This window comes from Pezoporus occidentalis, unplaced genomic scaffold, assembly GCF_034315485.1.
Source record: "Pezoporus occidentalis ecotype Australia unplaced genomic scaffold, CSIRO_AGI_Poc_V1 ctg17, whole genome shotgun sequence".
Classification (NCBI taxonomy): Eukaryota; Metazoa; Chordata; class Aves; order Psittaciformes; family Psittacidae; genus Pezoporus; species Pezoporus occidentalis.
The window spans coordinates 3,537,637-3,561,215 of record NW_026913531.1 but is presented as its reverse complement, the minus strand read 5'-3'; the positions used below and the strand labels follow the sequence as shown (position 1 = coordinate 3,561,215).

The window sequence follows — 23,579 nt, the reverse complement described above, 5'->3', positions numbered from 1 at the left end:
CTGTTTGAGGTCAACCTTTCACTTCCTCTATTGAAACAAGGAGGCACAGAAGTACAAAATGTAATCAGTTCTAAGTAATGTTAAGTTTGATGGCTTTGTAATGGAAAATAACTGCGGTGCTTGAAGGTAGTTGACATAGTTCCAGGCCCTCAGGACCTCAGTACAAAAGGTGTGAGAAAAGCAGAATAGAAGGACAGGACCTGGGGATGGGGAGTATCTGGGACTAGCAGATGTCGAGGATGAGAGCAGTTAAACGAACTGATAAGTAGAAGGCCGGGATGATTGCTATGTCTGTAATGTTAATTAAGCTTGTTGGGAAAAGTAAACGACCCTTAAAGACCACCACATTTCTGTATGCATGCCGGAAACTTTTTGGAAAATGATGTAATATGCTCAGTGCCCATATAAGGATGACGTGTATAGCAATTCGGGGACACACTTTAGGAGGAGCTATCCCCCGTGTCTCCCGCCGCCGCAATAAAGAATACCTGCTGTTGGAGAGTTTGTTCCTGGAGTTTTCTCCGAATCACTATGCATTCAGGTCTTCTCCATTCAAAACAGGGTTGGCTGCAAGTGTTTACATGCTTCACAGCTAGGGTAGCAGCTTACTGAAAAAGAATCCATAAAGTTCAAAATGCAAGAGAAGAGAAAAGGAAGGGCAAAATGAATGAATTTGTAAGGGAGATGATTTACTGACCACTACACAGGCACTGCTGAGTATCCCTTCCTGTTGATACGCAGATTGACAGCTCATTAAAGTTGTAAAGTAGGTATGCTTTTATTCAGTATGCACACCCAGGGTCGTTTTTTCCTCTACATTTATTCTCTTAAGGTACACATATGCATTAGATTACTCGATACGCCTATACATATTTAGTATCTATCCCCACTTCATATCATAATGAGCTAGAAGGACCTTTGCGCCTGCGCAATGCCCCCTTCTGGTCATGGCCAGGGGTCTCAAGATGAAGTAAATGAGGCTTCCTCCTGTGAGTAGGGGTCTTCAAGATGAAGTAAATGAGTCTTCCTTTTCTTAAACTTTTCATCTTTTAGTTTTCACGTATGGCCTTAGGGTTTGGTCGGTGTCCCAGCCATAAACCATCTGCTTCTCCCCCTTATCAGGAGTCTGCTTTTCCTTATCTATAGCTGCTTATCAGTAGAATCAGGCGTCTGCTTTTCTTTATCAATAGAAGCAGGTGTCTGCTTTTCCTTATCGACAGTTAGTGCCTTTGTTTTATTTAGTAGGCATGATAGGTACAGACAATACTTTTGTTTAAGTAAGCAAATTCCTCTAACCCCCTTGTACATTGGTTAACCCTGTATCAGTGTCATTTCTGTGTTGTGCTTGAAGGGGACTTGGAGGGGAACAGAGTCCTTTAGAAAACCTTGACCTGGAAGGGGACACTGTGATCCCATTGCCAGATCCCCAGTGCTGCCTCCTATACCAGCTATGGGCAAAGCAGTTAAGCTCTTCCTCTGTTACCGTTTAATTTCTCCCACCATTCTGCTCCAGGTAACAACTAGTAACTTCTGCCTCTATGATTGCGAGCCCAAAGGGGCTGGGAGAGATGGCATAGAATGAGACACATGGAATATGAGACACATGGAAGCAGTGGCTACCTGTGCAATACTGGAATCCGGAACCTACTCTTCGTGACATAGACGCTTTCACATAAAACTAAAGATTTAACACAGTTCTCCATGACACCCTTTGCCTACTAAAGATTGACCTTTCTCTTCTGTGACTTGTTTCTTCCACTTCTTATTAACTTCTACAACAGTTGAGCAGGGAACTGTGATGATCAAGGGACCCTTTTAGTGTTTGTCTCAAAACAACTCGAAAAATGGAAGGAACTGACAGCTCATTATCACTTGAGCAAACAGCCCAGGGGCAAAACAGGAGATCCTGCCCACCAAGGTGAGGGATGCTTTCCCCTGTTGTCTGCCCTGAGGCCGCGAAGATCAGCTGCTCAGAGACAGCGACTTGACACTGGGGCGCCTGTCAGAGCACAACGTGAACTGTATCTGGGGGCTCTCCAGATACCCTGCGAATGAATATCACATTTGGGAGGGTTCTAAGAGAGCCTGACCCTATAAAAAGGAATCCATCCTGCAGCCATTTGGCCTGCATCCTTTCACCCGTGTTCTCACTGACTACAAGGACTATAGCTGAAAATACAGGACTGCAACTCCTCATATGATTTACCCAGTTGCTAATCTTACCTGCAGGAACATGCACTGAACATCGACACAAAACCTGGAATATTTTATGTGCCTCAAAGAAGGCTTTTTCTAGGAAGAGAACTCGAAAAACATTCACAGAATTCTATAGGAAATACTCAGTTTTATCAAAACTTCAAATTAAGGTGCAAGAGTGATTCTAGCATGGCACAGTATTGGCTCTAGAATTCTGGAGAAGTTGAGTATAATTACTTGTTAATCTTCACCATATGTACTGTGAAATGGACATAAGGACCCTTAGGTCTCTGAAGGCTTAACTGATTTTTTTCCATTGATTTCATTAGAGCTGGGTTTTCAATCAGAAGGTATCAAAGTCAGTTGATTTTTTTTTATTTTCCTTTGCCCAAATTTGATTAACTAAAGTTTAATATAACACAAATATCTGTTGTATGGTATAAAATGGATATTGCCATTTCCATTTCTTAATTTGGAAACTGTATGGTCTTCCCCTTATGAATTGGCATTTTGTGGAGGAATAAAATCTGTTTCATCTTGGCCCTAAGCAACACATTCATGCTGAGAAAACCTAATAGATTTAAGTTTCACTAAACTCCAGAGTTAAAAAAAACGAAGTAGAAAAGTAGAAAAAGGTTTCTGAATCTCTCTTTATAAAGTATGTATGTTTTTCAGGTGATAGATTAGAATTGACAGTCTTACAGGGTAAGAGTTTGTCACCCAGATTCTTTTCAGAAATGTGTATGAGTGAGTGATGTGAAATACACTCTGTGAGAGGAATTGAAGACTTCTCCTTTCCATTTGGGACTAATCTTTCAGTCTGGAAAAATAGTTTTCGAAAATGGAAAAGGATAGGTTTTCAGATTTAGGTTTATTTATAAAAAAGCTTTTAACATGTAATGCTGTAGGTTTACAGCATTCTAAAGACACTGGCAGAAGCTGGCAGTGCTGTAAGTTTTGAGGAGATGTCTGAGTCACTTCAAAAAACCTTGTGCATTTGTATTAAATATCTTAAAACACTGACTGCTGTGTAAAAATATCCCCACGTTTGTTTTGTTTTTTTTTTCCTTCATTGCTTTCAACAGAAAGTTTTGCATTTGCAATTACCACCATGTGGTGTGTAAAACATTAATGTATTCCACTGTCTACTCCTTAAATTATCAAGTTATCCCTGTTACATTCACAATAGTATTGGGCTTTTGTGCGAGATGTATGAAACATAAAACTGAAAACATCTTTCTAGTCAAATGAAGAGCTATGCTTGCAGTAGTCTAGCACTATCAAGTGGCAGTAGATAATCTGCTGCCACTTTGCCCTATCTTCAGCAGGACAAATTATGTATTGTAATTTGTCTTTTAGTGTTCGCATGCACTTAAAATGTTAATCTGCCAGAGAGATAGCACAACTTACTTGAGAATGAAGCAAATTTCTGAATGGGCTTTCAAGTCACAATGCATTTGACTGTAAATAAAATGAAATAGGAACTGTTAGCCATTACTCATGGGGAGATAACTCCTAGTTTCATGTGCACATGCTGGGTGAATGACATTCATCTCCTACAAGAGTATGTGGCTTGTGGATTTCTTAAATTTTTAAGTTCTCAGTCTAGAAAGCACCAATTCATCACCTAACCAGACCCCTGCTCTGTCGCTAGGCATGGAATTTCATCCAGTTACCCCAATGCTGAGCTCAGTAGTTTAGATTTATGCTGGATTGCAAATAGAGTTTCTATAACCGCATCCCTTCTTGACCCACTAAAAGAGAAGCTGTCCTTTCCCATGGGTGGTTTCATCCAGTGATTCATCATTTCCACTGCTAAAAGCATATGCATTTCTAAATTCTTAGTTATGTTTCTATGATGTATTGCTCCCTCTTTTCCCTGATGCAAGTCTAATTATTTCTAAATTCTTGTAGTGTAAATACAGAACATTTGATCAATTTTGATATCTCATACAGGTTGCTAAATCCTAGTCTTACCCTATTCAATAGGATTTATGAACCTAAACTTAGTTCACAGTGTCCTATTCAACACAATGCACATATTAATAAGAAGTCTGCCAGAAAATTATCTTCTTAACTATTGACAAAGAAAGACGTTTACCCTTATTTTGTTTGTCCTTATCTGAGTTCAGTATTAAAATAGAGTGCCATCTCAGCCATATGAAACAAAACAAAACACTGGCTTACAAGAAGAACAAAATTTTGAATTCTAAACTTTAAACTCCCATTCTGAGCACCAGAATTTGCAAAAATATAAATGTATCCTGAACTATAATTGAGGCACTGTTATCAACCTCCAGCCTAAGCATTTCTTCTAATCTTTCCTCTTTCACAAAGCTCAGATCCTGAAATATACAAATCCCACTGGCATGACAGTGGTCCATCCTCTGTCATGGGAGCTTGTGATTCAGTCAAAACTTGTTATTTTAGATAATGAGTACATTTGACTTCTTTTTGGGAAAATAAAAAAAAAAAAAACCAAACCAAAACCACAAAAGCAGATACAGAAGTGTTTTACTGAGTTTAATTTTTTCCATGCATTTGGGAAAAAAAATGTGTTCTTCTAAGCTAACCCTTGCAGTTATGCGGTCAACAGGGAGCTTTCTTGCTGTAGCACATGATTTAACACTTTTTCAGCTATTCCAGGTATCCAAATGCAAAATCCAGCATTCAGAGACATCATGTGGAGTTTTGACATTTCCAGGGCACCCATGGTCTGAGATCTGGTGAATGGATAATAATGAGACATAAAGATAGTATTCTTAATCCTGACAGATATAAACTAGTGCAGATATTTCTTATTTCATATAAGAGAAAACAGTATTCATACTGATCCACCGAAGAGATTAAAACTTTGTTAATAGAAGCAGCGTTTCCTAGGAATTATTAAAATCCTTTATTTTCGCTTTCACTAAGAAAGTGGAAAAATTGAATTTTCACAACATGTTCAACTTGAAGAAGTCTTTAACATCTTCTGAAATTTCAGACTGCTGGGTTGAGCAAAACAGGGATAGCCTTTACTGTTTCAGAATTTCAAAACCATGTAGGTCAATGCCTAACAGTAATGAAATTGCTTTTCTAAAATACAGGAGTGGGTTGCAGCTCCCGGTGGTCCATGCCATCCCTCTTTGTGAACTTAAAAGCATACTATGTACAATGGCTCTTCAAATATTTCATATAGGACATCGTACACTGCAAAAAGCTGTCGTACGAAGGACCTATCAACACAAAATCCTACAATCTTTATAAAATGTTATAATACATTTTGGCCTTGTACTTTACACTACTGGATTATTTATGTATTGGTTGTCTTAGCAGTCACAGCAGGATTTTATCTTCATTTAAAGGGGAGGACAACACCAAAACATTTTAATCTGCATTTTTTATCTTTTGTTCAGCATTTAGCTGGACAGTCTCCTGTAACAACACTCACAATTACCACAGCAATTTTGGGATAATGCCCTATAAAGAATAACAAGAAAACCAGCTGTGAACTGGAAATCTGTTAAAATATGTAGACAAGTATATGATATCCTGTAATGTTTGGTGATTGAATGGGCATCCTTTCTGGCCATATTTATGAGGTTTGAAAGCACACCACCCCAAAAATTGGTCTCACTAGAAAGAGAGCTAGAGCTAGCATGTGTGTGAACAGCGGTGTTCAAAAAAGCTGTTTACCCCTTTCACTGCTGTGTTGAGGAAACTTTTCTGGGAAGTAAAAACTGTAGTAGCTATTTCTGTGCAAAAGCTGGAACCAGTTATCTTGTTGATAGCTATGATAACCATTGGTGAATTCATTCAAAGTTTAACAGAAAATCTTTCCTTCAGTCCAGCTGCTGTAGGTGAAAGGAAATATTACAGAGTAAGATCTATTTTACTGTCTTCCACTCATCCAACTATTAGTAAGCTTGTTCTTACGTCCACAGAAGCAGTCTGAGATGAAATGAGGGAATAATAATACAAAATTACAAACCGAAGTCTACGTTCTGCTGCAAAACATAAGGGTTACATTAAAGGGAAGTCATAATTAGTATTCAGTACCATCAGTGTGTAAGAAATAGATGGAGATTTATATTAAGTGGTGAGATTAACTGGTGCAAACCAAACCATGTGCCAAACCCAAAGCCTTTTAGACTTTCTGGATTCTGTATAACCACGTCTGGCTTATCATTGATTTTGGGTCATTCCTTATGCAAAGCCTTCTTTGGCACAAAATTTCTCCAGTCCTAAAACCTTGAGTGTGCAATATATAACTTCTAATGATAACAATTTTAGGTCCTGACTGCATTGTGTTAACTGCTGTATGAACACCGAGAAAAATGACTTCTCTTCAGAGAAGTTCCTTCAAATTATTTTATAACAAGTTACAATAAAACAACGTGCAAATACTAGAGGGTGGAGGGGCTGAGAGACTGAAGGAAGCAACAATAAAAACCTGCACACATACTGGTCAATTGTCTGCACTATTTCAAATTTCTGCATAAGCTTATGTGTTTTTAAAATTATAAATATATGTACAGCATTTTCAGTATCCTTCTAACAATGTATTGTCAAGGGTAATTGATTTACAATAAGAAATACAGAGGTGACACAGACACTGATCAGAATCTCATGCGTAGTGTATCCGTTTCATTTTGATTTCTCCTTTTGTACGTAACAGTGCTTTTATAACACAAAGTGTTATTTATGATTTTCTGTTTGAAATATATATATGGAATGAAAGCAAACTCAAAATAAAAATCCTTTAAAGGAATAACTCTAGACAAAAAACCTGAAATATTCTGTTATTTTTACCTGACATGCTCATAATACAATTTATCATAAACAAGGCAACCAAAGAAATTCAGTTCCAGGGTTGGCTGTCTTTAAATCTTTTAGTTTCCCAGATGGCAGATCTCTCTGTCTTTCTTTCTCTGTATAAATAATATGTTGTGAATTAAAATATGAAAAAAGAAGATACCTAAATGAAGAATTTGACTGTATCACCAAGTATTAAAATCTATTGATGTCATGAAGAATATAAATTAATGAATCTACCCCATAATGTTTCTTTGCTATTATTGTTAATGATTGCATTACACTGGCACCCACGGGGTGATTGGTACTTCCCAAGCATATGGGACAAATATCCTGTCAGGAGAAGTGACAGATAAAAAATGGGACAAAAAATTTGATACACTGGCAAGATATTAAGCATGAAGTTTAGAAGAAATACTCTTAACTTCTGAGGAGCTTTTTCTCATTCCCTTGGGCTTAACACCCTTTCTTACAATTAAATACCCACCTGCTGTAATCAATTGTTATGTCTGAGTTCCTGTCTTAATCTCACCTACAAACTAAACTTTCTCAACTAGAAAAAATACTGGGGAGGATCCACAGTTTGCAGAATTCAATAGTTTTATAGCCATGATGAAATAAAAAAGGGATATTATCTGGTGAAGGGGTACTATGATTCACCCAGTCAGGAACACTAGAAAAGCAAAGCTTCTTCGTAAAAACTAGGATACCCATCTGATACACACCAGGTAACTGATAAAAAAGGGAAAGTAAACTCTGCAGATAACAGTTTGGAAAAATGTATTTAAGGAGTCATGTCAGTGGTATGTCCTCGAACTGAAGCAGATGTTCTGGGCCATTCAGTACTTTAATTGGCAACATTGGATAGTGGAGTAGAGAACTCAGCTTTTAAAAGTTGCAAATCATTCCATGTTGGAATGGAATAATTTCCAGTGTGGAAATCATGATGGAAGGACATTGAAGACAGGACTTTAGAAGGACTGGGTTAGAAGTCAAAATAATTTTGGCAAATTGGAGAAGTGGCCTGGGAAAATAGATGCAATTCAATCAAGATAAATATGAAGTTTTATACTAGGTAGGAACAATCATATGTGTAGAAAATGGGGAGCATCTGTCTAGGATCTGGGAGGTGTAGTAGACAACAGAGTGAACACACCTAAAAATATTTCAAAAAGCTCCCACAAAACTAAAAATAACAAAGCAAAATAGAACCAACTTATGAATATCACACTAGTATGTACAAATATCTATACAGTAAGATTTGGAATAAATCGCTTATTTGGATCTGATACAAAAGCAGTGGGAGAAGATCCAGCTGGAGAAAAACAACAGCAAGAATGATCAGAGGACTAAATAGCATGCTTTCTAAAGAAAATCTGAATGAGCTGAGTTTTCTAGTTTAAAGAAGTTATGACAGCAGATTTTAAATACATGGAGAGTTAATTTCAAAGATTCTGATGATAAACTGTCTTGTCATATTTATTTTAGCTAGAATAAGAAGCAATAGGTTTAATTTGCAAAATGATTAGGAATTAGGAAATGCATTATAGCAGGCAGAGTGGTTACTAGTAAAATGCTGTCTGGAGAAGTTTGTGGTTTTTTTTTGTCATGGTGTTTGGGTTTTTATTTTCTTGTTTATTTTTTTCTCTCTGAAAGATGGCTAGAAGAAATCAAATGACCTTTTAAAGTCTAGCAATAGGTAGGCTGCTCTTTTCTTTCTGCAGTGTAGATGATCTCCCAATCTCTTTTCCAATCCTATTTTCTATTATTCTATCTTCAGTCCATCTAATCATATATCCTATATTTCTGTATCATGATTGGTTGTAAAATGTATTGATGGCAACTGCTGTTTTCCAGGTTGTGAAATTAAGATATTCCAGTGGGGCCAGAAGAGCAGAACCAGAGAACAGCTCTGGCTTCTGCCCTGGTGGTAGCTGGAGAACAAAGGGAAAGTGCAGAGAGAAAAACTGATCAGAAAAGTGTCAACAAATCTGCAGATGGATTTGATAGGAAGAAAACCTGAACAGTTATGAGTCCTAACTCTCTATTTTCTTGTGAGTAGATAAAAGGCACACAAGTTAATACATATATATATGTGTGTGTGTTTATATATCTTTAGTAGATAGAAAATGTGTGTGGCAGGAGGATGGCATACATGTACATTTGTTAAGACTTAGATATTTCTCTGTCAGGGGAAGACACGATTCCCCATTTGTTGTCTTCTTACATGAACAGTTTGCTGGAAATCTACTGAATAAAAATCGCAACTCTTGCCCTATCGGATTAGTCTATTCCAGTCTTTACTCTCAAGTTCCAGGGAGAAGCTTTTGCTATTAAGGCTGCCACTGGTAGGAATTTTCTGCTAAGAAGGGTTTTTTTTTCACTGAAAAATGAAATTCCAGAAAAAAAACCCAAACCCCATCTGAAATGACTTAGTGTAAAATCTGAGTGACCATAAATTTACTGCTGGTCCAGGATTAGTGGTTTGGGGCTTTTTTGAGGCAGAGAAAGACAGAGACAGGAAGGACAACAGACATGATATCGGTAATTTATGATGCTTCTGTGACAGATCACTGAATTTTGAGTTCTTGTTTTCTGTTCTTTCACAGTTCTGCCCTGACTGCATCCCATAGCATGCTCTGATGCTGATCTTTCTTGTTCTGCCCTATTCAGGGGATAGTGGAAAAACCTTGCCTTTTGTATGTGCAATGGACCATTGATCTGAGAAAACCCTTGAGCCTGGTTTACTAAGTGACACTTGGTATCTATTTTCCCCAAAATTTCAGGACATCACACTATCAAGAAAACCCAAACAACCCAAAGCAACAAAAAGCCACAAAAAAATAACAGCCTACAAAAAGAAAATAAATGAGCTTTTTGTTTTACTTGTATTTATCATCTTCTCACATTTTGTGTGTCTCTTAGGCTTTCTCTTCTTTTCTTTAAATTTTAGTTTAATGATGTATCTTGTGTTTAATTAAACTTATTCAAATATCTTTACTGAAGCCCCAAACAAACAGAGGACCACTCCTGTTCTAACTTTAGTACATCGGAGCAGTCATATTGACTTCACTGGTAAAGGATCAAATTTCTTAAGGCTCCAGAGCACCAGAGTTACACTTTGATCCATTTTGTGCTAATAATACTTAATTTTCTTTAGCAAATGTAAGCTAACACATGTAGATAGTGGTAAGATGTCATCTGAAACTGAGTTCTCATATGTAGAAAAGATGATAAAAAATATTGCATTGGTTGCATTGTAGTTATAAGACTGAAAGGATACAAAAAAGTGCAGACTATTTATATGACAGAAACACCACATGCATATTTCTACTTCACTGCATTAACCAACCTGAAAAAAAATCACATTTTTCTAGTCTGTTCATAAACTGAGAAAAGAAGGCTGAAAGACTGGGGGAAAAGGTAGGTAATACGTATCTAAACATCTCATCATGGGACTAACTTTTCATTGTCATGTTTTTACCATCTTTTTTAGAGATAAAAAGCATTCTAGTGTATTTAGTGAATTTAGCAGTGGAAGTATATGAGGATACTTGAAAGCACAAACCAGAGACAGATTTAAACAGGTTTGATTGGTATGACTCACTGAGGCCCTGCATTCAAAGGGACCTGCTGGGATTACCACTTGTGTTATTTACTGAGATAGTGGAGGTTATGGCTCTAAGCATGGCCAATATGTACCCCAGACATGAAAATCTGGAAAGTAATTGTCTACACTGAATCTAGTCACCCCAGACTCTTATGAACATTAGAACTTTCTTTCTCTAATAAGCATTTAATGCTAAGAAAGATGAAAAAGATAGGTCAGAGGTGTTTCTGGAGTTGTTCCTCTTCCTTAACTATAAAGTAACTTTCAGATGCCTACATGAGATAAGGCAATACTGAGAGCTAAAGTGACTGGAAACTAGCTCCATCTCGCATCGCTTTCCCTGCTTGCCCCAGGACAAGGCAAGGAAGCTGTGCACAGCTATGCCATCTTCTGCTCTTCTCCTGCCCTTCTTTCCTCTGCTTTTCCTTCCCTGGCAACCTCTGCACCTGGCCACATCAGTTGGATAGCAAACATTTTTATACCAAGTATAAGATATACATTTTGGCGCCAGCCTTCTGCTCTTTCACTATGGAGCCTGCATTCACAGTACTATATTTCGGTGTCTTTTCTGCTCTGTGACCAGCAGTGCCAGTAGAAATCACAGGCAGATTTAGGGGCTGCAGAGCAGTAAAAAGGCTGCAGAACTGCACAGCACTGGGGAGTGTACCTTTGATGGGGACTGGTGCTTGGAAAGCTTTCTACTAATATGCACGTTAGTACCCAGTGAGCTTTGGGCTGCTATTGGTGTGTCTGTGGCAGATGCACAGGCACAGGCATGGCTGGTCTGACATGCATGTTCACACTGAGAGAATGTTCAGCCTGGAGGTGTTCAGGCCTTCCTGCAACTGCTGCTGCTTTGTCTTTTTTAAAAATAAGAACATACTTGGTTGCATTAAATACTAAAAGCATAAATAAACAGTAAAAGCTTACAGCCATATCATTTTGTAGAGCAAAGTCACTTTTCAAGAACATACTTTGGGAAAAGTTGATGGCTGATTTACTAGATAATTAGGACAGTATTAGGCAAGGTACCTCCTGACTCCAAGAAACCCCACAACAACAAAGCCCCAAGATTTCCTTCATAAAGTAAATATTTTCAGTGTCACAAGTCATCTATGTGCTGAACAATTCCAATAAATCTATTTCAGACTTGTGTTTCTGACACAACAAATTTCATTGGTCCCTTTTTTTCTCAGCTCTTCCTCTCTGTTTCTTGGACAGGAAACACATAGCAGATAATATTAATCTGACCTTCTTCTTGTCCTGGTACATAAAGTTTTTGTTCTCTTTTCGTTATCGTTCTTCATATACAACCACAATAAGTGTCAGGAACTGACAAGAGTAAAACAACCTGTTCTCTTCTATCTCTTGTGTACATTGGCCAACAGAAGAAAAGATGTCTTACAGTAAGATATTTTGCAGTCAGATATTTTTATACAATTTTTTGTGTATCAATAAGTGATGCTGCTGCTCACTTCCAGAGTGAAATCAAAGACAAAGCAAGGAACATGCTTCTGAAGTGCAGAAATGAAGCAGTGCTGTCTCAACGCCATACAACAAGTCACATGCATCCTATCCATTTCGGACAGGTCTTCCAGAGCTGTCAACCACCCATCTCTCCTCAAAAGCTTAATCTTATTAGAACACAATGTTCCTCACACTTCAAAGACTAAAGTACCGTTTTTATTTAAAATAAGAGGATTTTGTAAATGTCATGTTGTATTTTACTTCAGCAAAACTGTACTTCTCCTCTCCCTCCCCTTAAAACAAAACAAGCCTTATTTTTTTATATTTGTTGCTTAAATACCTTCTTTTATAAGGTAAGAGAATTTGCTTTTCTATCATAAGCTTATTCTACCATACTTTTAATATAAGAGTACGTGTAACAGTTTATATAGAGTTAATGAGTTATGAATAACTCTTTCAATAAATCTTTAATCAGTTGTTAAAAATCCCAGCAGGCTGTTAGGTTACCTATCACTTCAGTTTATAACCTTGAAGTGGTGGTCTTATAGATGCCTGTAGCAAGTATTGTGCATGCTCGTATTTATCAATCAATTACATATTAACACTTTGTTATGACTGCGCAGTTGTTCAGAAGTGCTACCTGATATTTTACTGTTCCACTCTCTATCTGTTGAGTTCCTGGATTAAGTGAAGCAGGTCGAGTACCAGAGGTTGCCTCCTGTCCCCAGAGAGCCCACATTCTTGGTATCATCTCTCAGCAGCCTTAGGATTTGTGCCAAAGTTTTTCTTCAAGTGAGAATTTTTTGTATGATGACTGGGACATAGAAGGGCTCTGAGTAGGGGCAGGGAATGATAGTTCACATTTTAGGATTCTAGGGTTTTACTGACAGCCTATTGACATTTCTCAGATATTCTCCCAGTGCAACTTTGTTTTCCACTTCCCACCACTCACTTTATTCAGGGAGTCTAAAAATAAAACAGAAAGTTACTTAGAGTCCTTCTTGTACAATGTTTGTGAATGTCAGGCTATAAAACCAACTAGTTGAAGGGAATAGTAAACTCCTCAGGGCACAATGTCCATGTAGCCACTGGAAAGGCTTCCTGGAATAAGCCCTTACACCCACACCTCCCTTCTGCTTTAGCAGTTTAGTGGTGTTGCATTGGCTATTTTAAACATAATGAAAAAACCTGTCAAATTTAGGAAAAGTGAAGATCAGAAATGAATCCAAAAGCAAACTTTTCCAGTTTGAGCTGATAAAGTAGGTTCCCTTGTATTTTCCACAGATAAAGCTGTGGATACTAAGCCATTTACACAATGCAAAACAACAGTTTCCATTTCTCTGTAACAGACAGGCTGATGTGCAGACATACAGAATTCCTAAGCTTAAACATAGACCTTTTTTCAAAGGCCCTTCTCCTCATCCAACCTTCCAGGGCTCCACTTTGCTATGTAACCTGTGCCTGGGAAGTGCTTCTGACATATTAGAGTCCTCATTATGGAATAGAGGCTCAGCTGGGTGGGGAGCTTAATGACTAGGTGAGAAGTTGGAATAGAAGAGAAGGAAGAGGGGCAAAAGAGATTGAACAAGTTGCCTGCAGGAACAATGGGAATAAAGGGAATAATCGGGATGAAGGGCCATTGATCCTGGACTATCCACTATATGAAACTTATCAGGGAGGTCAAGTACTTCAGCAGTATGGAGACACCCCAAATCAAAAGCAGAGTTTTTTTTCAAAGCAAGGATCAGTTGAAAAAAAAACAACAGTGGAGGAAAGACTTCCTTGCTTAAAGATGCTGTTGAAAATCTGTGTATATGGAGATTTGAAAGATGTATCTGGGTTTATTTTAAGAAGATATTTGGGGCTTTATTTGTTTTCTTTTTTTTTTTTTCTTTCCTGTAAAACAAAGCTTTTTGTTTTGTCTTAAGGTAGCTACCTTAACTTTGATAGTGTAACTTGAGAAAGGGTTCTTTGGCTGTCAAACTACCTTTCTGAAACATACCCAAGTCACATGCACCCTTTTGTAGCATAGAACAACTAGAAGGCAAAACTAGCCAGCCTTGGAAGTCCCCAGATCTAGCAGTCTGGAACCAGAAGATCTGCCAATGCAGTAGCTCGATCACCTGTGGGTGTCTGTGCTCATGTCTAAAGCCAGGAGCTGAGAGCAATCCCCTCCTGAACTGAGGGAATTTGAAAGCACATGGGGTCCTGCAGTTGACCCCATTCACAGCCAAACAGCATTCAGCCAGGAGATGAAACATGACTGTCCTAACTGAGCTTATTTCGTTCACGTCATACTGATGAAATACAGACTACCTAGAGGTAAGGTGTTCAAGGCCAGGCTGGACAGAGCCTTGGGTGACATGGTTTACTGTGAGGTGTCCCTGCCCATGGCAGGAGGGTTGGAACTTGATGATCTTAAGGTCCTTTCCAACCCTAATTATTCTATAATTCTTGGATTCTAAATGAAGCTTGACTCCAGGTCTTTGTTTTTAATTTTCCACTCTCTTTTCTGTACATATATTTGCAACAAATGTGGATTATGTAAAACAGTACTAATAAAGTTATATTGATAAATTCATTCAGTAGTTCATGATGAAATTGTTAACCTTTTGCAATTAATTTGTTAAACATGTCATAAAACATTGTCATGTTTAAGCAGTTTTAATTTGTGCACAAAATATTCAGGGATGTAACAAGTTCCCAAATTGACATAAACTGAGAAACAGATTAGTATATCAATGGAATACATGAATTCTAATATGAGTTAAAATTAAATGTAAATGAGCTAAAAACTGTTAATAAGGCATTCAGAGACACTAGGAAGGAAAACTATGCCAAAGAAATCTTGATCCAGTAACAGTCTTTCAGATTTGTAGTCCAGCACTTTGTAACTAATTATAGAAGACTAAAGAAAATAGAACTGCTACTTTCTGTAAATGAGAACACAGTAGATGAGATAATGTCATATAGAAAGGTCATTATGATTCAATCACAGAATCATAGAATCATAGAATAGTTAGGGTTGGAAAGGACCTTAAGATCATCAAGTTCCAACCCCCCTGCCATGGGCATCTCACACTAAACAATGCCCATATATTTTGGGGTTATGACATTTGTTCTGGAAACATAGACACAGACACAGTTTCATTATCCTCAGATTATGTCTCACATTCACCTCTAATATCACCTAGCTGACATCTGACACAACTTTGATTTCATATTCTTTATGTCACTTCTGCCTATAAGTTTATCAGCAATCATGCTCAAAAGACTAACAGAATTTTCAGTGATTCCTCTGCCAAAACTCTTGTTCATGATCCAATTTAATTTCCGCTTCATTGCTATAGATCCCAATCTACTTGTAGCTACTCAGAAGACAACATATACTACTCCATCCCTACATAGAAATAAGAGTGTTTCTCGTCCAACTTCTTTAATTTCATGTATGCTTTTGGAAGTAATTTTCATGTTACATCTATTATTGTGAGATAGCAAGTCTGTGAAGCTCAATCTGCTTCAGCAGAACAGTCTGTTAAAAGCCCCTCTCTAGCCAGCTCCCTCCCTGTTGCTGCTCCAGGGTTGTCTGGGAGATCTGCTGCTGATGTTTTACATGGCATGCATCATTCCCTGTTCTTTCAGGCTTGACAACGAAGTGCATGCTTTCTCCAGGTTATTTCCCTTACCTTTACTTCTTTATTCTCCTTCTTTACCACTGGAAAAGAAAAAGTTATTTTGGTGCCATGTTACTGTGCGCATGAAGGCATGGACAGGCTTTTGTGGTGGCTGAGAAGGGTGTTACTCAAAACAGATACGGCTGATGGAAGAAATGGATTCAAGGGCAAGAGAGAAAAGGACAAGGCCCAGCTTGTAAACACACAGAAAATAACTGCAATATTTTTCCCCCATCTTTAAAACAAAAAAAAAATTCTGGCTTCAGAACTTTGGATGTCAGGATAAAGCAGCATCTGTGTATGTTGCTACCCACCATCTCTCTATGGCACAGTATTTTTGCACAGTTTGGCAAATGATGACTCAGATGACTGAGCTTGTACCTCATTTAAGGATCATACATGTAGAGATATTTTACAGTCACTTGGAGACTACTTATTAACTGATAGCAGAAAAGTTTGGAATCTACTTTTTAAAAAATCTAGTTGCAAGGTATTCAGAAGAGGATTCTCTCCTCTGTCTAGTCTCCACTTACACCTGCTATGGGCAAAATGAGGAACTTACACATTCTCTACAAAGTCTCATACCTTAGATCTTCTTCTCCTTTATACTTGGAAGAGTCACAGGCTTTTATTCATCTCTTTTTCTATTTCAGAATCTTTCTCCTCACCTACATTAATCATTTAGATTCTCCATAGTATTTTTTCTCAGTTTCTTGCTGTGTTCTAATGTTTAAATTTGGCACATTATGGCTAAATATTTGCTAATTTGGGTTTATTTTTGTTCCTTTTGCAGAAGAATTTTAAATATTTTCTGTCTCTTATTGTTGTGGTTTAACTCTGGTAGGCAGCTCAGCCCCACACAAACTGTTGCTTGCTCCCCTCCAGCAGGATGGAGAGGAAAATCAAAAGAGTAAAAGTGAGAAAACTCGTGGGTTAAGAATAATACAGTTTAGTAGGTAAAGCAAAAGCTGTGCATGCAAACAAAGCAAAACAAGCAATTCATTTATTACTTCTCATCAGCAGGCAGGTGTTCAGACATTTCCAGGACAGCAAGACTATATCACACCTAATGGTTACTTGAGAAGATAAACACCATAACTCCAAATGTCCCACTTCCTCCTTCTTTCCCCCATATTTTATTGCTGAGCATGATGTCATATGTTGTGCAATATCCTTTCAGTCAGCTGGGGTCAGATCTCCTAGCTGTGTCCCCTCCCAGCTTCTCGTGCACCCCCAACCTGCTCTGGTGGGGCAGTCTGGGAAACAGAAAAGGCCTTGACCCTATGCAAGCACCATTCAACAAAAGCTAAAACAGCCCTGTTGTTATCAACACTGGGTTTGGTCACAAATCCACTAAATAGGCCCATACAAACCACCAGGAAGGTAATCCAGCCAAAACCAGTACGCTGATGCAACCTGCTTTGAAGTCTTACAGGTACTACCGAAAAAGCCATTTGGCTACTGCTGAGAAGGCAACATGTCTCACCTATGAACATCGCAGAAGATGATGGACAGAGAAACACAGCTCCTCTGTCCTCTGAGCCATTACTGATCCATCAACCCTGGAGGGACTGCGCTGCACCCTGTTCTGACTTCGAGGCATAAGTTTTGAGGAATGTAGGATGCAGTGATGGAGTTTGCTATGGTAAAAAAAGAGGGTAAAAGCCAAGGTTCCTGCTTACTTGATTGGGACTTCAAACTTTTTACGTTACTGGTGGTGTGGATGAATGAAGTAAAGAATAATTTCTATGTAGAGAAGTACTTCAGAACTCAAGCTTTTCTGGGAAGGGTGGTTCTCAGATTCAATTTGATCTGATTCGATTTGATCTGATTTGTTTTCATTCCATTATGTAAAATATCTGAGCATCTGGAAACATGCACTTCATTTGTCAAATAAAACTGGGCTCGCTCACTGTGACAGGATTACTTTGAGTGATGCAGTTTATACGACCACAGTAGAAATACTGGTTTCAGATTGCAGAAGCTGAGGCAAAACTAGAAACAGGGAAAAGTATTACTTGAAAAACAATGAACTGGTTGTAAATCCTTAGGACAATAGCATTGGACAAACTGAATTGACGACCTGGAAAATAGGTTCAAATTAAGAAACATTAGGCTATAAGAATATTGGAGGCACAGCAACAAAAGAAAAAATATTTTATGATGCATCATAAAAATGAGAAGACTGAGTCATTTTGAACTCTCTAGATGGTGCAGCAGTATGCTGTAATCGTGAGCAACCTAATTATGTAATGGCTTGCCAATGCTTCCTAAATGTGTGTCTGTTGGAACAAGGCATCATGTTTCTAAACTGCCACATAAATTTGAGTCTAATTTTCAGGGTTCAATACTTTTATTGAGATTGCAGTTTTTCTCTCTCAATGTCAGAAATGTATGAAAGCATTTATGGTAATTAAAAGAGGAACGAAAATATATGACCATAGAAGGGGCATTGCTGTATCCTGCCAACCTGGGAGTCTATGATGGCAGACTAATAGATGCTGAATTCTTCTATGTCACATACAAATGTCATTGCATTTCTGGAAAAGGTACAGTGTAGGAAACCAAGTGGAAGAGCCCTGCTATATACTACATAGTAAACCACCCCAAAATTGGCTCACCTTTGTTATGTTGACATTGCTCCAATTTTACAGTAACCCCATCAAAGGACGTCTTGTTCTGGCCCACTGGGGTCTTGCCCAGTCCAGCAGTTGTGCACGCCTTGCTAGTGCTCTCATACTTTGACAACTTACTGTGCACTATTCTACACAATACTTTGAGCTTTCTCCTGGTGTTGGTTTGTTCTGTATTTTTTTCTTTATTACTTTTGTCATCTTTCATCATCATGTGAGGTGGTAATGGCTGGCAGCTCTGGAGCATAATAACTGTCATTCCAACTCTTCCATAGAAAATAACAGCTGGACTTTTCTAAGGGTGTAATGCTGGGTGCTTTGATTTAAAGATTTACATTTGTCAATATTGGAAGCTTCCTTGCTTTTCTCTATGGATGAATTCATACCAACAAAATGTTTTGAAGTTGAAAACTGAATAATTGCTAATATATGAAATACTGTCCCATGGACAAATCTTCTGCATTTCTCTGTATTTGATGTGATACAAGGTTTAGACAAAGGAATTTTTAGTAGAGTTTCTGTGATGTTCTGGACAATTAAAATACACTTTTCAAAATATTAGCAGAGGTAGTTATGGTCTGTGACTGTTTTCTTACATTCTAAAAGTGAAAGTTTACATCAGAGAATAAATTGACACCTCATGGTCTAGTTATGTTAAAAAGGCTATGTGGAAAAACATGGAAAAGCTAGTACTGTTTTCTACATTTTTCTGATATATATGATTCATTAGAAGAATAGGATACTATACTCCTTAGAAAAATAAGCAAATCGTGTCATTTGTGCAAAAAGCGTTGATGGTGAAATAGTATACAGCTGCAGTAATTGTAGCTGTCGATGCAAGCGTGCAATAAAAAACAACCACTGATATGACAAAGCTTGCTTTTCGTATCCAGGCTTATATCATATAAAAGATGTAGAGGAAAGTATGGAAGCCAAACTGAGGCAGAGTACCGACGTAAAAAGAAAGCTGGCTGTATTAAACTTGTTGCTGGATATAGTATTCTGCACAAATCAGGCCCATTTGGTAGGTTCCCAATGCTTATCCTGATAGACAGCTTCACTCTGAAACTCCTGCAATGAGGATTAGTGATTTTCTTCACAGAGGCAATTAACGAATACCAGAATGTATACCCTGCCGCTGATACCGCAGTTTGGGGAGATGTTGCTGAAGCAGTCCTCAGAAAGGCTGAACAGCTGGAGTTTGACTCTAACTGTTCTTTAGAAGGATGTTTCTTTCCCAATTCTAAGCAATACTGGCGTTACCCTGCACACAGAGTAAAATCAGTGCTTCAGTACAAATTAAATACAGGAAATAATTATATGAATGCATGATGTGAAAAAGAAAAAAACTAAGAAAAGTGCTGGTTTTAAACTTGACTTAGTCAAGAAAAAAAAAAGCCTTTTTTATTTTTTTAGTTCTTTTTATTATTTTTTTTTAGAACAGAAGGGGAATGTGATTCTTCTGCAGAGATGCAGAGATGTAATACAGCCTGGCAACACCAGATTATTCTGGTAGCCTATTTACAGGGAATACATATTCAACCTTTCTGCTAAAGAGTGACCTGTTCCATGGAAAAAGCAGTTCAAAGAGGCCTGGGAGAGGAGAATGTGGTAGAAAGATGAAGTCTGGCATGTGGCAAAGTGGTAGAAAAGGAAAGAAAGAAATCTGAATGGTTACTCATCCTTTCTATGTTGAACCTCAAAGAAGTCCGCAACCTGAACACAGCAGCAGGGTGATGCTAATGAGAAAGTGCAGGGGACCACAAAAATACATTAGAAGTCAGACAGGTCCTGTGTAAAGCTCAGAGAATAGTGTTCTACTGTTCTGCTATTAAAAATCTCTTCCAGGAGCTGGGCTCCCTCATGGGCTGAGCTGTGGCTGACTAAGTTTCTCAATAGAGAAATTCTCCAGTAATCCCAACCTACCTTCTGACACAAAGAAAAGAGCGGTCTTGCTCTCCTTAAATGGGGCTCTGAAAGCCTCCAAAGGATCTCCCATCTACAGAAGTAGCAGACTGCCTACAGGGGCTCTGCTTATAATGTCAAATCCTCCCTCCTTCCTTGACTTGTGGTCTTTGAAGCTTTCCTCCTCTCTGTCTTCTCCAATATTTAATACACCTTAAATCCCTCTGCAAGCATAATGTAAAAGATCTGAATCCTTTTTGCCTTCCTGCCTCTTTCATGCTCACTGCCAGAGTTGTTCCCATGGTCAAGGTGTTCTCTTTCATCAGTAATTCCTCTTCTTCTGTTACAGACCTGAGCAGAAGAGCAGTAGTCCCCACTGCTGAGCAGCCCCACAGCCACAGCCTAGAGCTTATGGTCACTAGCAAGCTTTCACCCCATCACAGCAGATGCTAATGTGCTGTTGGTATGGTGCTGGAAAGGCAGGTTAGGATCAGAGGTATTATAAAGCTAGAGAAAGACCTAGCAGCATTCAGACCACTGCCCACTTGCTTCTGATCCAGGCCAGGATGAAGCTCAGCCTTCCAAAATAAACAACATGGGGAAAACGTTCAGGGACTAGTCATAGGTACTAATGTGAAAAAACTGCTGACAAAAGCAAGCAAAAATAACATGAGAGAAAAGAGAGAAAGAATCTGACTGGTCACAGACTGAATATATTACCAAAGCTATAGGCACCCATCAGTGTCCACAGGGTGTGCAAACTAGATGCCACAATCTGGCTAAGAAGGGAGGCCAGTGGGGCCCATAGTTTAAAGCTAGTTTTAGTATATCCTTGCCACCATGTTTGTTATATGGGCCTATTGTTAAAGTCTTTTGACATGAAGCTAGTCAAATGCACTGCATTGTATGCAGCAGATCTTGTGGATGCAACTAAATGATACTGAAGTCTATTTCTAGGGTGGTATACACCCTAAAAAAATGGTTTTTCATCAAGGTGTAGAGGATCTATTTTTCTCATACTTTCAGAGGGTTCCTAAGTAATGGAGAATGATCAGCAATTAAAAGAAATGTTTCATCTATACCTAAATTTGAATTCTAAATACACTGAGCTTATTAAGTTTTGATACACTGCTTAAAAAAATAAAAGTAAAGCAGTGTATGATTCAGATACCTTCATGGCAGAAAAATGTTCATATTTAAATAAATATTTTGTGGTTTACTTCTACAATTTTGCATGAAGAAAAGCCTTAAGGAAATAAATTTCAGAAATTTTTAGTAAAATTACTTTGAAAAGGAGCCTTGTTAGGCAGGCTGAGACTTGGTATCTGTGTCTACCTATGTTACTATTCAGTAGCAGATAATCAAATTATCAATCTCTTGTTTATGGCTAATAAAATTGATGAATTTTCGTCTTCATCTTTGCAGACATATTAAGGCTGACAGAAATATGCAGTTCCAGCAAGTTTTAACTGTGAGATGTCAGTAGACTCACAAATTCTGGATTTAGGCTATTAAAGATAGACATTCTTAAAAAAAAAAAATAAAAATAGACCCTTCCATTAAATCAAATAGTTTTCATTATTACTATAGCAATTTAGCTGAAGAAAGAGATAAGCATCTGCTGTTATTCAAAACCCTGTTCTTTAGAGCTCCTAAGCCCTGTATTTTCAGTGGGGAAACAATTGCAATGCCTCATCCTAGAACTAAGGGTTTTTATTTCTTGTATGGGATAGAAATAAATATTTTGCAGCTGCCAGATACATTATATATATATATATATATATACTGCAGCTGAGCTTTGATACAATGTCAGGTTGAAATGCAGCATGTACCATCCCTTCCTGTGTTTTCCTTTGGAAAGCATCCTGGTGCATGTGCTGAAAGATGACCACTGTCCCTTAGCATGTCCCCTGGTTGTCCATCTCTGGAGCTTCTGGAGGAAACTACCCTGACAGGAATTCGAGTGCTGTAAGCAGTCTGACTGGTTGTGATATGCGAGTGTAAGGAGAACAAGGGCAGGATATTGATCTGAGCATATCAAGCCCCATTTACCCTTAATCTGCACTGGTTACTTGTTCTTGCTAGAATTTATAACATATACTCCTACCACACACTGATCTTAGACCTGTGCTTTATTTTGACAAATCACAAACACGAGACTCAAAATGCTGTCACTGATGCTTAGTGGATTTTGTGCCTATGGTAATGTGAATGGAAAATCAGTGCATTGTATTTTACCCAGATTTCCCGCAGCAAACAGAATCCCATTACACTCCCTTCAATGAACATCGTTTTTTAGATTCTTGAACAGACAGGTCCTTTATTTCAAGTTTTCTCCCTGTAAGCAATGTGATACAACTCATCTGTGTTAAGCAAAATATACTTTGCTTAGCCTAAGCCTTTGTGTTTATTATCTAGTCCTTTCACCACCTGATATCTCTCTCTCTGCGGTTAAATCTGTCTATCTTTAGAAATGATTCCTTAACAAAAACAAGTCTAAACCTATTTCTGCAGGGTGTTTATTTGCAGTGACCGATGACCTGATGACTTACTGTATCTAATACTAATATTAGGCGTTATTCTGAAACTGAACTTCTAAAAACTGGAAGACCTCACTGTAGAAACAACACAGTTGCATTTTTCCTCACAGATTCTGCCAGTGGCGACCTTTGTCAGTCTTCATTCCTGTGTTTTCCCTCTCTACCATCTCTTTCTAGCTGAAACTTGCATCAAGCTGAAAGGTCCTATGCTTGAAAGGATTTGTGGAGATGCCTTAAACTACAGAAATAGACTAGAAATATGGGTGAGAGCCACCCATTCCTGCAGATGCAGAAAGCATCCTGCTTCTCTGCTATAGCAAGGGAATAGATGTATCCACCTCTTATCAGAAGGTGTCACTGTTGCCTCTGGCCTTCCCTGTGCAGCAGTGCCGTAGAAACGAAAGCCCCTGGGTCACTCATGAAGTTTACTTCTGCCCTACTAAAACGTCTTTCAACACCTGCACATATGGCTGCAATATTTAGTAAAATATTTCTGGATACCAGTTGGTCTCCGGGAGATGTATTAACATCACTGTTTCTGAATAGCAGAACAAGGTGGGGGTGTTGATGGTGGGGGTGAGAAGGCTGGATTTAACAGTGCTGAATATGATTTTTATACTACTGACTTTTAAGCTGCCAGGGCAAAAAAAAAAAAATATTTTAAGTCTAGTTCAGCTATCTTTTATCTGTCAAATAGCTAACCATACACACATGCAATCAGTTATGACTGCCCCAAAAGACTGTGAAAGTGTGCCAA

General features: G+C 38.2%; 1 protein-coding gene across 1 annotated transcript in view; it reads right to left on the bottom strand.

Moving 5' to 3' along the window:
- Window positions 1-10,694: 10,694 nt before the first annotated feature.
- The window catches only part of TRHDE (thyrotropin releasing hormone degrading enzyme), a 702,876-nt gene continuing 689,991 nt past the window's right edge, over window positions 10,695-23,579 (bottom strand). Inside the window, exon 20 of the transcript XR_009963855.1 lies at window positions 10,695-10,710. The gene's annotated coding sequence lies outside the window, so the exon portion shown is untranslated. The remainder of the gene's footprint in view (window positions 10,711-23,579) is intronic.